This window comes from Chinchilla lanigera, unplaced genomic scaffold (genome assembly GCF_000276665.1).
Source record: "Chinchilla lanigera isolate Chin_1 unplaced genomic scaffold, ChiLan1.0 scaffold00047, whole genome shotgun sequence".
Classification (NCBI taxonomy): Eukaryota; Metazoa; Chordata; class Mammalia; order Rodentia; family Chinchillidae; genus Chinchilla; species Chinchilla lanigera.
The window spans coordinates 11,204,597-11,223,766 of record NW_004955448.1 but is presented as its reverse complement, the minus strand read 5'-3'; the positions used below and the strand labels follow the sequence as shown (position 1 = coordinate 11,223,766).

At 37.8% G+C, this 19,170-nt stretch overlaps 1 pseudogene; it reads left to right on the top strand.

The window, feature by feature from the left end:
* Positions 1–11,978: 11,978 nt before the first annotated feature.
* LOC102023310 lies at positions 11,979–12,444 on the top strand (annotated as a pseudogene).
* The last annotated feature ends 6,726 nt before the right edge of the window (positions 12,445–19,170 follow it).

The window sequence follows — 19,170 nt, the reverse complement described above, 5'->3', positions numbered from 1 at the left end:
GTACAACAACTATTGATAATCTCCTACCTCTTTTGTCTGTAACTCACTATCATTTGTCTATTTGTTTTCCTGAGAAACTACCTTATAGATAACAATATGTAAAACAATAACCATTGATAATTTCCTACCACTTTGTCTGTAATTTTGTAAGCCCCTCCTATTATTATGTTATCCTTCTTTTACTCTTTAAAATAAAAAAAAAAAAACAAGGAACCAGCAAATAACACTTCAACAGCTGCAAGATGAGACAAAGGAAAACAATATAAGACTCATAGGTGTCAAAGAAAGAGAAGGAGGCAACAAAAATGACACAAAGGGACTACTTGCATAAGTAATAGCAGAAAATTTCCCAAGCATGGCAGAAGAACCTGACAGTAAGTGAGGCATATAGAACTCCAATTAGCCATAACCAAAATAAATCTACACCCAGACACATAATAATCAAGATCCCAGAAATTCAGCAAAAGAACAGAATATTAAAAGCTGTTAGGGGAAAAAAAATGGATTTCCTATGAAGGGGAATCCATCAGAATCACAGCAGACACTCAACACAAATCATCAAGTCAAGAAGAACTTGGAATGAAGTATTTCAGGTCCTTAAAGAAAATAAACTCCAACCCAGATTGATGTACCCAGCAAAACTATCTTTCAGAATGATGGAGAAATAATATACCTCCATGACAAAGATCAACTGAAGAAATTCATGACCACCAAAACAACCCTACAAAGAGTACTGAAGATATTCTACAAAAAGACAAAAATAACCACAGTTTCAAGAATACAAAAGAACCATTAAGCAAGTCAAACAATTAAACAGAGTAGGAAAGTACAGAAATAACAGTGGGAAAATAATATGACAAAGAGAAGTCAACACATATCAGTTATAACCATTAATGTAAATGGCCTCAGTTTACCAATCAGAAGAAACAGACTGGCAGAGTAGATCAAGAAACAAAATCCAACAATATACTGTATATAAGAGTTGCATTTATCTCAAAAGGAAATCCATAGATTGAAAGTCAAAGGATGGAAAACCATACTCCATGCAACAGGAACCCAGAAAAAAGCAGGAGTAACTATTCTGTTTGCAAATAATGTGAACTTCAAACAAAGAATGATCAGATGAGAAAAAGAAGGCCACTACATTCTTAAGGAAAAACTACAAGAGGAAGAGATAACAATCATAAATATATACACACCAAATGTAGGAGCACCCAACTATATAAGGCAAATTTTAACAGACATGATAAATCAAATAAGTAAGAACACAATTGTAACAGGGGATTTTAATACCCCATTGTTACAAAGAGATAGATCAACGAGACAAAAAAATCAGCAAAGAAATAACAGAAGTAAACCAAACTTGTGAACAAATGGACTTAGTAGACCTTTACAGAGTATTCCACCCAACAGCATCAGAACACACATTCTTCTCAGCTGCACACAGGACATTGTTTAAAATAGACCATACGCTAGCACATAGAACATGCTTGAGTAAAGGCAAAAGAATTTAAATTATTCCATGCATACAACTGGATCATAGAGCAATAAAATTGGAAATTAATGACAAAAGAAATCACAAAAGGAGCTGGGGATAAAACTCAGTGGCACAAGTGCCTTCCTGGCAGGCATAAGGTCCTGAGTTCAATTCCTGGTACAAAAAAAAAAAAAAAAAAAAAAAAAAAAAAAAAGAAAACACAAAAACTCCATAAACACATGGAAATTAAATAACACCTCCTGAAAAAACAATAGGTCACAGAAGAAATTAAACTATATTTACAATCAAGTGAAAATGCAGATACAAACTATCAGAACCTGTGGGACACAATGAAAGCAGTCCTCAGAAGGAAATTTATAACAGTGGATTCCCACATCAGGAAAACAGAATGAACACAAATAAACAACTTTATACAGTACCTCAAACTTCTAGAAAAAGAAGAGCAAGTCAAGCCAAAAGCCCAAACAGGGAGGAAATTATAGAGATCAGAGTAGAAATTAATGCAATTGAAACTAAGAAAACACTAAAAAAATTAATGAATCAAAGAGTTGGTTCTTTGAAAAAATAAATAAAATTGATAAACCCCTAGCCAACTTTATCAAAAGAGGAAATAAAAACTCAAATCCATACAATAAGGAATGAAAAGGGTGAAATTACTACAGATCCTGTAGAAATTCAGAAGATCATCAATACCTACCTTGAAAATATTTACTCACATAGGATGGAAAACAGAAGATATGGGCAGATTCCTGGATACATATGAATTGCCAAAAAGGAATCAAGAAGATATAATATTCCTGAATAACCTAATATCCCACAACAAAATTGAAAATGTAATAAAATCTTACCAATGAAGAAAGCCCAGGTCCTGATGAATTGACAGCTGTTCTCTACAAGAAATTTAGAGAAGATTTAATGCCAATTCTTCTCAAACTGTTTAATGAAATAAAAAGGGAAGCAGTTCTCCCTGGCTCATTCCTGGAGACAAGTATTACCCTGATTCCAAAACCAGAGAAAGACCCAATCAACAAATAGAACTATAGACCAATCTCCCTAACAAACATAGTTTCAAAAATTCTCAATAAAATAATAGCTAATAGAATGCAGCAAATCAGCAAGAAGATAATACACCATGACCAAGTGGGATTCATTCCACAAATGCAGGGATGGTTCAATTTATGCAAGTCAATAAATGTAATACATCATACCGAAAGTGCCAAAGATAAGATTCACATGATCATCTCAATAAATGCAGGAAAATCTTTTGATAAAGTCCATCACTTATTCATGATAAAAACCCTGCAGAAAATTGTCAAAGATGGATTTTACCTCAACCTTGTAAAGGCCATCTATGACAAACCAATAGCCAAAATCATACTAAGTGGACAAAAACTGAAAGCTTTCACTTTAAAATCAGGAACAAGACAAGGATGTCCACTGTCCCCACTCCTATTCAACATAGTTCTGGTAACATTAGCCAGAGCAATTAGACAACAGAGATAAGAATAAGAAAGGAAGAAGTGAAATTATCAATACTCGCAGATGACATGACACTCTACCTAGAAGACCCCAAAACTCCACCAAAAGACTTTTAGAATTAATAAACAAATTCAGTAGTGTAGCTGGATACAAAGTTAACACTCAGAAATCAATAGCATTTCTATACACAAGCAAGAAACACACTGAGAGAGAAATTAGGGAAACCATACCTTTCACAATCGCATCCAAAAAGTTGAAATACTTACGAATCAATCTAACAAAAGAAGTAAAATATTTATACAGTGACAATTGCAGTACTCTGAAAAAAGAGATGGAAGAGGATTTCAGAAAATGGAAAGATATGCCTTGCTCATGGATAGGAAGAATCAATATTGTGAAAATGGCCAGACTCCCAAAATTGTTATATAGAGTCAGTGCAATCCTGATGAAAATTTCACCAGTATACCTCACAGATCTAGAGAAAACATTCCTAAAATTGATCTGGAAGAGACCAGAAGAGACCCAAAACAGCAAAATCAATCCAGGGCAATAAAGGCAAGGCAGGAGGCATCACAATCCCTGACTTGAAATTATACTACAAAACTACGGTGATAAAATCAGCATGGCATTAGCAAAAAAACAGACTTGAAGATCAATGGAACAGACTAGAAGATGCAGGCACAACCACAAACACATTCAGCCACCTTATCTTTGACAAATGGGACCAACAAGTTCACTGGAAGAAAGGTAGACTCTTTAATAAATGGTGCTGGAAAAATTGGCTCTCCACATGCCGAAGACTAATGCCTATCAACATGCACCAAAATAAAGTCAAAATGGCTTAAAGATCTAAATATTAAAACAGAAACACTAGATCTACTAGAAGAGAAAGTAGATGGAAGTCTTGAATACATAGGGCTGGCAGAGAATTCATGAACAAAAACCAAACTCCTCGGGAAATACTTCAAAGAATCAACAACTGGGATCCTACCTTATTGAAAAATTTTTGCACATCAAAAGAAATCAAAAAGAAATCACCAACAGGTGAAAAGAAAACCCACAAATTGGTAAAATATTTTAGCCAACTGTCCCTTAGACAAAGGACGTCTATCTAGAGCACATAAAGAACTTTAAAATATCAGGACCCCAAAATTCAATGACCCAATCCAAAAATGGGCATCTGAGATAAATATACACTTCTCTGATAAAGAAATACAGATGGCAAAAAAATACATGAAAAAATGTTCAACATTTTTAGTTATTCAAGAAATGCAAATTAAAACAACACTGAGATACCATCTCACCCCAGAAAGACTGGCTATCATCAAGAAATCAACCAATATCAAATGCTGGCAAGGCTGTGGGGAAAAAGAAACCTTCTCCACTGTTGGTGGGAGTGTAGACTAGTGTAATCACTGTGGAAATCTGTCTGGAGTTTCCTCTAAAAAATAGGATTAGAGGTCCCATTCAACCCAGGTGTTCCCCCCCCCGGGTATTTTTCCAGAAGAACTGAAAATATACCACAGAGATATATATGCAGCCATGTTTATAGCAGCACAATTTATAATCACTAAATCTTGGAAACAACCCAAATGTCCATCAACCGAGAAATGGATAAAAAAGATGTGGTATTTTTATACAATGGAGTATTCCTCAGCTATAAAGAAAGATAAACTTGAGGCTTTTATAGGTAAATGGATGCAACTAGAGACCATACTCATAAGTGGAATAAATCAGACTCACATGTGTAAACATTGTATTGCCCCCCTAATTGAAGAACCTGAAAGAGTAAGTAAAATCTGAAAAGTACAATAGATACTGTGAAAGGGAAAGAAACTGCTCAAATAGGAAAGAACAACTGGAATGAGGGAAAAGAGGAAAAAAGTAAAGATGGGAAAAATAGTTATATTTATATACATAAGATAGCTACACTAATTTCTATTGGCTTATTGAAAGGAACAGTTAATGTGTAGTTGTTTTATCAATCTTGCATGCTTATATCTTGCTATCTGAGTAACTACTTTGAAGATAATAATATGTATGTGACAGTCATTGTTGGTTTCCTGTCACCTTGTTTGAAATTCTGTATCATTTTTATTATTTTCATGTTGTTTTGTTTATACCTTTGTTTTTGTTATTTTGCTTTTGATATTTTCTCTTTAAAGTTAAAAAAAAGAAAAAATATGCAAATACAAGGATAGCTGACATAAGTGCATTGCTACTGTCTGTTGGTTTACTGAAAGGAACAGTTAATGCTTCAATTTTTATTTTTTCTTCTCAACCAATTTTGTGCTTATATCTGCTAACTGGAATAACTAATTTGAAGACAATAATATGCAATATAACAACCATTGCTGAATTCCTACCATGTTGTTTGATGAAGCTCTGTATCATTTGTAATCTTTTTATTACTTGTTATTGCCTTTAATTGACCAGTCTTGCATTATTCTGTCTGGTAATCTGAGCAACTTTGTTAAAGGTAGCAATATGTAATATAACAACCATTGTTAATTCCTACCATGTTATTTTAAAATCATGTATTGTTTTTATTGTTTTTGTATTTTTTTTCTTTTTGTCGTCATTGTTGTTATATTGTTACTGTTTTTTCTCTTTAAAATAAAGAAATAAAAATAAAGCAAAATAAGTTTAAAAAAATAAAATGCTTTCTAAGGTAAAATGTATAGTGTCATATTAGATCTATTATAACTATATATTAGTGATAGTTAATATTCAGTTTAATTTTTCTCTCCATTTTCATCAGTCCATTATTCTGTTTTGATATAATAACTTTCAAAATGGATGTATTCTGTTCGTAAGAACGTCAATGAAGAGTTCTACTCTGAATTCCGGGTGTAAGAAAATTGGACCGCAGTAATTGCTGCCACCTTGTGGAAGGAAGAGAGAAATTCAAGAATCTATTTCCTAAATCTCAGCCTCATTCAAGCATTCATGCATTCAACCTTGCATTCTTCCTCTCATCCAACATTTCCTCCGTACCAGGGCCTGGCTAGGCTTAGGGACATAGTACGACTAAATAGCAGTCTGTGTTCTCAAGTGTGTAGAGTAGCCATCAGACATCCTATGTTGTTAAAGGATCGCCACAGAAGAAAGCATCTTTCTGGGGTAAAGGTGGAGTAACTCAGAAGACTTCCAAAAGAAAGCCGGGCGTGGTGGCGCACCCCTGTAATCCCAGCACTGGGGAGGCTGAGGCAGGAGAATAGCTGCGAGTTCGAGACCAGCCTGGGCTACAAAGTAAGGTCAAGGCCAGCCTGAACTGCATAGCGAGACCCTGTCTCAAAAAGACCAAAAAAAAAAAAAAAAAAAAAAAAAAAAAAAAAGTATTACTAGAAGACTCCCAAAATGATGTAAACCAAAGATTCATGGATAGCCAGCTAACTCCATCTGATGCGACTTCCTGTTGTAGAATAGCTTCCTACACAAGATTTCCCCCTGATTCTTTCTGATTCTTTTCCATTAGCGGGAAAGGAAAGGGAGCACACAGTGCTGAGCAGAACCTCATAGAGTCTTTCCCTTTGTCCAGGTCAAATCTCCAGGTCAAATCTCCACCACTCTCTTCCTGCTCTGCGTTCCAGAAGGCCAAGTTGTGTGCACGGCCTCTACCCTTCTCTTGCACACATCCTTCAAGCTGTCACTGGCAGCAGGGTGCTGCTGCTGCTGCTGGTGCTGCTGCTGCTGCTGCATTAATCCTAAAATCACTTTGTAAAGAGGCCTTTCATATGCTCCTAATTTGAATGTGGCCTTGCTTTCTTCCTGATGTAGAAGAAACCAATAAGTTACTGAATATATTAATTCCACATAAATGAATGAGCTCAATAACCGAACAAAGCAAAGGCCTGAATGGATGAATTAGGAGTGAATAAGCGAACGAATGTTGAAATGAACGCGTGCAAACCAAATGCAAACATGTAGAGTATAGTAATATTTCATGCACGAGTAATTTCATAACGACTAAGCAAATGAGTGACTGTCATGCTAAAATTTGAATGGAAGCTGAAATGAATGAAGAAGGAATTCGTAAAAGTGTGAATGAAGGCCACTTTCTAAAAATATAAATTAAATTAATTTTTAAACTAATAAATAAAAAGTAGGTATTTGTGGGAAATCATGTGATATTTCAATACATGTACACATTATGTGATATTTATTTTAAAGATATACCTGCCTTTTCAAACATTGTTTGTTATGAGAAAAACATTCAAAAATCTTTTCTTTTAAGTTGAAATATAAGAGCACTCTTAATCAGTTTGGATATCTAAAATTACAACCTTCCCAGGGCCCCATCTACTATTAGTATATATGCAAAGAATTGGAATTAATGAGTTTCTCCCTCAAACAGGGCTATTATATAGAAAACAGTCTAGAAAGTGAACTCAGGGATTAACATGGGGAAAAAATTTCAAGAGACAATTAAATTAAGTTTTAAGGAAAAAGACAGAAAATCAAAACAGAGATTTCCTTAGGAGGGCAGGAAACAAAGATGGAATATAAAGTGGAGGAATGGAGCTTCCTCTCTGGAGGAAAATCAACAGTGGTTCACACACTCAGAGACAAGGGTCATGGAATAGGAACCCAGCCAGCAAGTATTTCCAGGAGGATCAATGAAGCCACGGATGGGGAAACTGGGAAGCATCTAACTGCCACATCTGGATGCCAAAGTGAGTGGATCAATGAAATATTTTCCTTGAAGCTCGGATATCATCCATTAAGCTACGGGGTCATGTTACAAAAACCACTTTCCAAAAGATTGCGGTCACTCAATCACTTGTTTCCAACAGCAAGGATTCAGGGCCACTGTGTTCTGGCCAAAGCATTCAGGGGATAAAATCAGAAGAAATCTGAAAGTCACAAAACATCAAATGGTAATCTGAGCCCTTGTTTTCTAGTGTCCCTCTCCCTCAAGTTCAAGCTCCTATTTAATAAAAAAAAGATAAGAGAAAACAGCTGCATTTACAAGTGTAGTCCATGAAGACACAATTCTTAGACTAGAAGCTTTAAGTAAATCCTGAAAAACAGGGCCAGGGGTGTAGCTCAGCAGCACAGCACCGTGCCTGGCAAGCCCAAGGTCCTGAGTTCAATTCCCAGTACCAAAAGAAAAACAATCTTAGAAAACATAAAAAGTATCATTAAGGGGAAAAGACTATTTATTATTTTTTCTCTGAAAAGCCCATTTCTAGAAATTTCTTAAGAAAATAATCGCACAAATATAAGGGCAAGGGCGTTCACAGCAGCACTGTTTATACAGGTTGAATTATCTGTTATCCAAAATGCTTGGAACCATAAATATTTTGGATTTCAGACTTTTTTAGCATCTGGGGTATTTGCATACACAAAATGAATTACTTTGAGGATAGGACCCAAGTCTAAACACAAAATTCGCCTATGTTTGGTATGCACCTTATATGCATAGCCTGAATATGTTATACTATTTCAGTGTGTCTGTATTCTGACGGGGACCAGTCATGTGAAGGCACGCATGGAATTTTCTACTTGCAATGTCATGTCAGCACTCAAAGAATTTCGTATTTTGGAGCACTTTGGATTTCAGATTTTTTGATTAGGGATGCTCAATCTTAAATGTTAAAGGAAAAGAGAAAAGAAAAAGAACAACATAAATGTCCATTATTAAGAGAGTATAACACAATCATTGGGGCTGGGGATTTAGCTCAGTGGCACAGCGCCTGCCTGGCAAGCGCAAGGTTGTGAGTTCGATTCCTGGTACCAGAAAAAAACCAAAACCAAAACAAAACAAAAAATAACACAATCACTAAAACAAATAACATTTGTCAAGCAGTAAGCTATGTATCAACTCCTTTAATCTTCACAATAATCTTAAATTCTATTATTATACCCACTTTAGAAGTGGGGAAACTGAGGCACAGAGAGGTTGACTTGCTTTTACAAAGCTAGAAATAGCTGGAGGTAGCATTTGAATTGAGATAGTCTAGTTAGGTGTCAGGTTTACAAAACCATGCCATACTCCCCTATAGAATCAACATTCTTGGCCACTTATTTTCATTGATAAGGCTGGGTGCCTGTAGAACATTGACCTTAAAAAGGCAGGTTACACAAACAGTACAGAGGCAGATTCCATGCATAGAAAATTATAAATAAAAGCACAGAACAAGTATTTTAATGGTCACCAAAATGGGAAAGATGGTGCTCTCTGCAGAGAGTATTACACTTTTGAGGAAGTTTCTGTGCATACTGAACTTTTTGCAATTAGTTGGTGTTATTTTAACAAAAACAATAAAACTAACGTCCCAAAAACTGGAAAAATCTTGGCTGGGTGCTCACGTACCTCACACTGAGGCACACCATGATCTCAGAGTCAACACTACAGGTACTGTAGGCAAAGTACTCTGATGGTCTTTCTGGCCTTGCTATAGCAACTATGCTGTTCTACCGCCGATGTCTAAGTCCTGCCATCTTGCCTCCACCATTCTAGGATAGCAGCAACACCTTGGACATCAAGGAGCCACATTTTATGACATCTTCTCTCATTATCTGCAAAGAACAAGTGTTATGGCCGTGTTTAGATGCTCCCCCCAAAGCATGGTCATAGGTGGTGCTTTTTCAGAGGTGGCTGGATCTAGAGTGTGTGACACAAGGACTCATTCATGGTGCAAGCCTGGGATCAAGGGTGTGAGTGCTACCCACCTGGAGTAACCTAGAAAAGATGTAAGGGATAGAAAGAGCTGTGGTTGTCCCTTGCTTGATGCTTTGCCACTTTCTGCCTGCCATGAACTGTTTCTCCTCCGTGATGACACCATGCCTTGGAGCCAGCTAATTATGGACGGAAACCTCTACAGACTGCAAACTAAATGGATCTTTTCTCCTTAAACTTTGGGTGCCGAGTATTTTGTCTCAGCAATGAAAAAAAACTAAGGCAACAAGGATGACTCAGCCTGCAGAGAACAGAAATCACCGAACTTCACAAATAAGAGCCAGTAGCCTCTCATCAGAGCATTCCTCATTATCTTAGTACAGAGTGTCTGTACTCTTGGAGAACACAGGATATGAATTACTAGACCTTATATAATAAATTCATTGTAAAATTGCCTTTGCCAAGAACGATCTCAATATAATGCAAAGGAGTTACAGAAACGCAGCTTTATTTGATATAGGCTTTTATCCTGTCAATAAGTCATCACAGAAAACTCTCAGAACCAATTATCCTAGCACAGTATCTCTGCCAGCCATCGAGTCCTGAGTCACTGGTGGGAGCTCCACGCCAATGAGTTCCCCATCTCTAGCCTACTGTACACCCTTCCCATTGGAATAAAACCTTAGAGATCCTCTCACATACTTTCCCGGTGAATATTAGAAAATATACAAGCCATATTTCCAGAACTAGGACTTACATTCATTTCTGAGGCTGGGTTTTTGAGTCACCCCTGGGTATAAACCCAGAGGTAATTAATTAGAGGTAGGAGGCTTGAGGGAGCTGTTGGAGAGGACCAGCGTCATCCTGCTTCATGTTACATCACTGTACACTCCGGGCGGCAGCAGGGGGGCGGGTTTCTCTTTAGAGGAAAGAACTGCTTCGAAGAAGTAGTCAGTCTCAGGAAAATCTGATAGTTAAGATTCTGATTCATCCACCAGAATGTTCCCATTCCAGATCTCAGGGTCCTTTTCTTCCCCTCTTAGCACCCCACTTGGCTGTAAGAGCCTTGTTGAGTTCCCAAGTTGGGACTCTTGTAGCTCTGCTACCCTCATAAGCAGACCTGAGCTTGACTGTCAGCACAGTCTGCACGACAGGAGTCTATTTTTGAGCTAGAGGTTCTCTGGCTTCAGAGCTTTCTTGGAGTTGATCACTGACTAATAAACTCGTCATTTTCTTCTTCCAAGTCTTCCTATGCAGTAATAAGGGAGCAGCTCACCACACTCCTAAATATTATTAATGACTCCACACCGGTTTGGAGAGGCAGGGCTTGGTCTTTCAACACCTTGCCCACTCTCTGCATCCAACCCCACTCAATTATAGATTAAAATGTTATGGCTTCAGTTAGCTGGCCACGAGGTTCTCGTGAGATTCAGCCCCTCAATACCAAGCACCTGCGTCTGACAGAGTCAGCATGAGACAGTCCAAAAAGACAATCTTCCTTCTTAAAAAAAAAAAAAAGATTATTTATTTATTTAGAGACAGGATCTTGCTGTCTTTCCTTTTTTCTTTCCTTCCTTCCTTCCTTCTTTCCTTCCTTCCTTCCTTCCTTTCCTTCCTTCCCCCTTCCTTCCTGCCTTCCTGCCTTCCTGCCTTTCTTTCTGGTCTTTCTGAGAAAGGGTTTTACTACACAGTTCGGGCTGGCCTTGAACTCACTTTGTAGCCCAGGCTGGCCTCGAATTCACAGAAATCCTGTTGCCGCTGCCTCCCGAGTGCTGGGATTACAGGCATGTGCCACCGTGCCTGGCCTGACAATCCTTCTTTATCACCTGCATAATCAAGAATCTTGGCCAGACCTTTAAGTACACACTGAGATAGTCAAGTGTTAGACAGAAAGCATAGGCCATGGGGTTTAAAGGGATTAACAAGGAATTTAATGGTGTGTCTCATGACATTCCAGCACAGCACCGTGCAGGTCCAGTTCAGAATGATACGTTTTGTTGTGGAACCCGACACCAAACGGAATGGAAAATGCTCTGCACCGGTGGGGTGGAAGGCAACCAACTTTATTGCACAGGCGGGCGGATGGGGGATCGCTCCCAAAGCATCCGCCCAGAGCTGGCTTTGGGCTTACTTTATATAGGTTCTGCAAGCGGGAGACACAAAAGCTTAAAAGCATGGCGAACACTGGGTAGCATCAGTTATTCTTCTTTGCTGAGCAGGAAGTCCTTGAAACAAGTGAGCAAACAGGGTATGTTTGGGGGCTGAAAAGTACAGGCTGAGCAGCTGGGTGCGGGCAAACTGAGTTGGGTCAGGTTGTATGTCACACAGTCTGTCAGGGCCGAGTGAGTCCAACGGACGAGCTGTGTAACAGGCTGCATGATCTCATTTTGTCCTAATGTGGTGTCAGACTACTTGTTGATTTTGAAATTTTTAAAATATCCATCACAGTTTCATTGGCAAGCCACAATTATGGGACTCAATGAAAAAGCACTGTATTCTTCTGGACAATTCATTTTCCTGCAGACTATCCCTTCACACCACCTTAGATTTACAACAAGTATTTATCACCCAAATATCAACAGTAACTGCAACATTTGTATCAATATTCTAAGATCACAGTGGTTTCCTGCTTTAACTATTTCTAAAGTTCCTTTATCTGTTCATTGCTATGTGATCCATGAGATCCATTGCTAGATTACCCGCTAATGCCAGAGATTGCACAGATCTACCAAACAGGGATAAGCACAACAGAGTATCTCAGGAATGGACTCAGAAGTATGCCATGTGGTGCTACCTTAAAAGCAGAGCAACCTCCATGATAGCTGGAATAAATTTTAAATGACTGTTTAAAAAGACTTTAGTGGCCAGGCGTGGTGGTGCACACCTGTAATCCCAGCACTCAGGAGGCTGAGGCAGGAGGATCATTGCGAATTCAAGACCAGCTTAGGCTACATAAGTGAGCTCAAGGCCAGCCTGAACTGCATAGCGAGACCCTGTCTCAAAAAGACTAAAATAAATAAATAAATAAAAGTAAATAAAAAGTCCTTAGTAATATGTGAGTATACTTCAAGAGCTAGTTCTACCCCATTTATCACCCATAACGGAGATCCTTATTGTTTTCAGATAGATACTAATTCCTCCCTTAAGTCCCATCCTGTAATTCCTTTTTCTTCCCCGTCTTGGATTTTTTGGTTAACATTCTCTTGACATTCGTGTGAAGTAGCTCTAAACCCAGCCAGCCACGTTTCACAAGCCAGACTGTGCTGTCCTCAGGTAAACAATCCTGGACCACTCACACACGCTCCCACTAAACTCTTAGCTCCCGTCAGCCCCGTGCACAGGAGAATGGAGGCGTCTGTCTCCTCCAGGGTGTGCACAGGTAATTCATGCCCAGTGGAGGGCAGACGGCCAGAAAACTAGGTACTGCTTACCCACCCTCGTAGTCAGTAAAAATAGTAAAGCAGCAATGAGAGATAATTTTCTCACCTATAAAATTAGGAAAAATGGAAAACATGGTTAATATTCAGCATTTATAAGAATAGGCAAGAGACTGTTAAATACAACCGATGGACACGTCAGTCATCTATATCAGTCATCAGTCATGTGTCATCAGTTATAATACGTGATATTTGAAGATATAGTATTTTTAGAGAATAAGTTGGTAGCACCTATAAAAATTTTATGTCTGTTTCCTTTTACACAGTGATGCCGCTTCTAGAGATCTATCCAGAAATATAAGCAAATGTGAGATATGCACAAATAATCATAAGAATACTTATTGCAGCTATACTATTTTTAAATAGTAAATAATCATAAGAATACTTATCTTTTCTAAGAAAAAAATTCAAAGAACTCTGACAATTCTCTGGTAATAGAATCATTAAATTATGCATGGGCTATCAATATTGTACAACCAAAAGAGTTAAATGTATGAAACTGGAAAGGTGTTCAAAGGTACAGAAAACAATGAACAATATGTAGACCATCACTCTACATATTACTAAATGCATTTAAACATTTGAAAGGTGATCAAAGGTACAGAAAACAATGAACAATATGTAGACCATCACTCTACATATTACTAAATGCATTTAAACATTTGGTGGTGCGTGACTATAATTCCAGCACTTGGGAGACTGAGGCATGAGCATTGCTGAGTGCAAGGCCAGCCTGGGCCGCATAAGCGAATTCAAGGTCAGCCTGCACTACATAGTGAGAAGTTGCTTTTAAAACACCAAAAATAGGGGCTGGGGATTTAGCTCTGCGCTGCCTGGCAAGCGCGAGGTGGTGAGTTAGATTCCCGGTACTGGAAAAAAAAAAAAAACAAAAAACAAAACAAAACAAAAGAATCAAAACACCAAAAAAAAAAAAAAAAAAAAGAGAGAGACAGAAGAAAAAATTGAAAGTTATCTACAATGTCATTAAGTAAGATTGGAGGGGTTTATGCTGAAGTAGACTCTTGCTTTTGCTTTGGATACTTCAGTGTGGTTTGAATTTTTATTATAAGCACGTACCATTATATAATTTTGAAAAGAAATGTAACCTATGCTCATTCTACTTCAAGATGAATACAGTAAGGAATATGTGTGTGTGTTCATGCATGTGTCTGAATCTGTTACAGGAATTAGATAATTTATATTGGCCTATGAAAACATTCTGCTATTCAAGTAATTTTCAAACTGCTCCATTGTTATTAATCTAATACTGTACTTATTAATGCTAAAAGAAAACTGCATGCTTCTCTTTTCTAATGTGAACAAAATAAAAGATTGTATGTGTTCATTTGAGAAATGCAAATTAAAACAACACTGAGATTCCATCTCACCCCAGAAAGAATGGCTATCATCAAGAAATTGAATAATGCTGGAGGGGCTGTAGTGAGAAAGGAACCCTTTCCCACTGTTGGTGGCAATGTAGACTGGTGCAACCACTGTAGAAATCGGTGTGGAGATTCTTCAAAAAACTAGGATTAGAGGTCCCACTTAACCCAGCTATTCCCCTTCTGGGTATTTTTCCAGGAAAACTGAAAACATCACATCACAGTGATATATGTGCACCCATGTTCATAGCAGTGCAGTTTGTCATAGCTAAATCTTAGAAACAACCAAAATGCCCATCAGCAGAGGAATGGATAAAAAAGATGTGGTATTTTTATACAACAGCGTAATACTCAGCTATTAAAAAAAAATAAATTCAGGGCTTTTATAGGTAAATGGATGCAACTAGAGGCCATACTCATGAGTGAAATAAACCAGACCCGCATGGTTAAACATCATGTTGTCTCCTTAGTGTAAGAAATTGAAAGAGTAAATACAACCCAAAAGGTACAATACATATAGTGACAGGGAAAGAAACTGCTCAAAAGGAAAGAACAACTGCAATGAGGGAAAGGAGAAAAGAAAGGAAGGGAAAAGTACATGTACATAGAATGATAGCTGGGATAATTGTGCTTCTGCCTATTGGTTTATTGAAAGGAACAGTTAATGCTGAAATTTTTTTTCTTGACCAATTTTGCAGGCTTACATCTGGTAATCTGAACAACTAATTTGAAGACAACATTATGCAATGTAACAACCACTGCTGAATTCCTACCATCTTATTTAGTGAAACTCTGTATTGTCTCGAATGTTTTTTTATTACTTTTATTTTCCTTAATGGTTTGATCAGTCTTGCATTCTTCAGTTCTGTTTTGTTTTGTTTTGTCTTTTTGAGACAGGGCCTCGATATGCAGTTCAGGCTGGACTTGAGTGCACTTTGTAGCCCAGGCTGGTCTCCAACAAAGAACAATCTTGCTGCCTCAGCCTCCTGCGTGCTGAGATTACAGGCGTGTGCCACCACGCCCGGCAATCTTGCATTCTTATATCTGGTAATCTGAGCAATTTCGTTGACGATAACAATATGTAATATAACAACCACTGTTAATTCCTATCATCTTGTTTTGAAATCCTGTCATTTTTTTTGGTTGTTTTGTTTCTGTCTTTGTTGTTATTTTGTCATTGTATTTTTCTCTTTAAAATAGAAAAATTAAAAGATTGTATGTGTTATATTTATTTCCTTCAACAAATATTTACCAAATGCCTTCTGTGTGCCACATCCTATGGCCAGGACATGAATACACACAGCCCCTGACCTAAATTAGACAGGACATAAATTGTAATTAATAAATAACTGAGCGGGGCTGGACTCCGGCTCAGTGGCTCAGCATTTGCCCAGCATGTGGAAGGTGACGGATTCAGTCCCAGCACCAAAACCAAACAATAAGCGAGCTATAGTCACAGTCTCCAGGGCTGTGATTTAACACTTCCCCAAGCCCAGCTCTGGACCTTTGCCTTCTCCCAGGCTCTGATGCAGGAAGGATTGTGACGCATGGTGCCAGAGCCCTACTGCTCAGCATGGATCATAGATATAAACTCACACTACCCTACTCCCCCCGCCCCTCCACATTTGGACTCAGGACCTTTGCATTGTGACTTTTTTCCATGGAATTGCTCTTAGAAGGCTCCTGAGAGGCTAGTGTGGGGAGGCGGATTTGCTATGCAGCCTGGGAGTCTGCTGAAGATTTTCTCAGTGTTCAGACATGTGCCCATCTACCATACCAGATGCCGAAATTATTCTTTTATTTTATTTTTTATTTCAGCTCTTTACTTCCTTTCAGGACCCAGCCCAGAATCATCCGCTATTCACATCACTCTCCTATTCACCTATCTTTGCTATTCTTAAAATATTACTCATATAATTTCTCTATATAGTCCCTACACTGGCAAAAAAATATATATATAAGAAATAACTTGCTTTGGAATTGCTAAAAATACTGACATCAGGAGACTATATCCTGGCACCAACTGATCAAATATCAGTGAACTGATCTTTCAAAGTGTATTGTTAGGGAATACGTATATTTTAAAGATAAAGCCATGATTCTCATGCAAATGTAAAATGAACATGTATCAAAATGAGTCAAAGGTTTCATTTAATTTATTAATTAATGAGAGAACCAGTAAAAGATATTATAACCAGTTCAAAGGAGAAATCAAAGTGATAAAGAAAGGTAAATAGATGCTGGAATACATTTCAAACAGATACAAAACAGGGTTTTCCCACAAAGGTGAGGGAAAAAATCAATTGTCCCTTCACTGTATGGAAACTGTTTGCATATTTATGGATTAGAGACACGTACAGTGCTCCAGTCAAAGAAGGACTGAGGGTAGCAGTGGCAGAGCATTTACCTAATCATGGGTTTGATGCCCAGCACTAAAGGAAAAAAAAAAGAGGTGATAACCCCAGGACAGAATACTCAGTAATTTTCCTTTCCCATTTTCCAAGTCTTGCTTAGATTTTCTTGTCAGATAAATCAGGATATTTCTGTTTACAAAGTGAATGGTTTATATTTGTTTAAAAAAATATCTTGGAGGGTCAGTGATATAGCTCAATAGCTCAATGGCACAGTGCCTGCCTGGCATGCACAAGGTCCTGAGTTCAAGTTCCGATAAAAAAAAAAATCTAAAAGAACAGCTTGAAACTTCTAGTGTGGCTTTTTATTGCTTATTCAAAATTATAAGGAGAAGAATCCTAGTTTTGTATTGGTGTATACAATCCACTGCTTACAAAACTCATGTTTGGCAGTGATAAAAATCATCACTGTAAATTAATTATTTTTTGCTGATCTAACTATGTTATAGTATGTGCTACTGAAGAATATGACTGTTGGATATATCAATCTTAGGGTGGCCCAAGCCACAAGCTGTCCAGTTAATTTCAGGTAAACAAAGTTTTTAGTACAGAAGTGTATGTCAAATATTATAAGAAAAACAGTTAAAAATGATTGTACTTCTGAGTAGGCTATATCTTCCTTGCTTTATCTAATTGCAAAGAGATGGCAGTTTCAGAACATTAAACAGGCTCAAAGTTTGGGGTCTGTTTTAAACTTTAGCTTTATTATCCAAGTCAATGTTAAGCAATATTTATATCTTTGTTTCTGTATGAACATAGCCAGGCCAACTGGTCAGGAGGGGAAGTGATTTGACCATAGTTATAACTTTTCCTCCCCAGGAACGGTGAATTTGCGGTGACATCCCATCATATCCGCTCACATTACTTAAGGCAGATTCGATAATACCAAGTCACAGCTCTCTAGCTCATTCAGTGCACTAAAGGACACATCCCGTCCCCTTGTCTAATCAAAATTAAAGAGCTAGCAAGCATAACTTTGGGGTACAGAAGGACGTCTCACAGGAATTTGACAACTATGACATGTTTCCTTCCTTGTTGCAGTACACATGATTTATCTTTTTGGACAGGGTCACACAGGCCGCGATTTGCTCAAGAGTCAGTTTGTTAATTCCATCCACTCTGCAAAACAAAGGAAGAAGCCATACATTTTGCAGTGAAAGCAGAATGTCTGCCGTAGCATCAAGGAAGGTCATAACAATGTGAAAAAAGAAAAAGGCACAATTTTTTAAAATTTCAGAGAGAGTCCATAATGTGATATATAATTGGATTGCAGAAGTGAGTGGCGGCAGGAGTGGAGAAGGACACCCTGGTTTCTGGGGCTCAAAGCTGAATGAATTTGAGAAAACAGGGGAAAAGGTTTGGCTTTTACAAAGAAGTCTGTGTGAAGCTGGGATCTGAATGTCATTACTTTTCTCTCAGAAACACGGCGTTTCTACATTCTGAATAATTTTACTGAGCAAACTACATTAAATTTCAGTTCATTTTCTCTTTAAAACAAAGACCTGTATGTTCTGAGCTTCGGATCACCCTGAGATTCTCAGTGCTCCCATAATGAGTTCGTATAAATTCCAACTCAAAGTAAATAAACATGAAAATTTAATTACCCTAGGCAGCCTTGGGGCGGAGAAATGTAGAATTTCCTGTTATGTCTTTCAACACCCTGAAAATACCCTGGAAGTCCCCCGTGGGCCTCACACAGGCTTGTTGTCTATAAGTAATTGCTGAAAGACAAAAGAATAAATCTTTTTCTTTATAACTAACTTTTACTTAATGCACAATTCTGAGATCTCCTAGAAGCTCCTTTTGTTCATAACATCTGGCACCAACTGATTTTAAGTATGGGGTTTTATTCTTATCCATTACTTAACTAATGTTGCCCAAGTACTCACAACCTTATCCATTTCAACATTAAAAACAGAGGGCTACGTCACTCAGTTTAAAATCTCTGTTGGCTTCCCACATGAAATAAGATCCAGGCTCCTTATGCCCCGTAGTAATTTGGCTCCTACCTACCCTCCCAGCTAATCTCATTTATATTCTGTCTCCAAAACACAACCTAAATTTACCCCTGCCTAAAGTACCAGTTTCTCTCCATTTTACCTCTCACTGTACTCCTATTGAAAGACTAAATGTTACCTCTACCAGGTCTTATTTGGAACTCCTCTAGCATCCAACATAGCTCCTAATCAGAAATAGGAGCAAAAACTGTTGAATAAATGTCTGGTAAGTAAAGGAGCCTTCTTTGCAATATACATTTATTAGTGGATAATAGTTTTACAAAATACTGGGCTTCATTGTGATGTTTTCATACAAGTATACAACATTTTTATCACCTCTT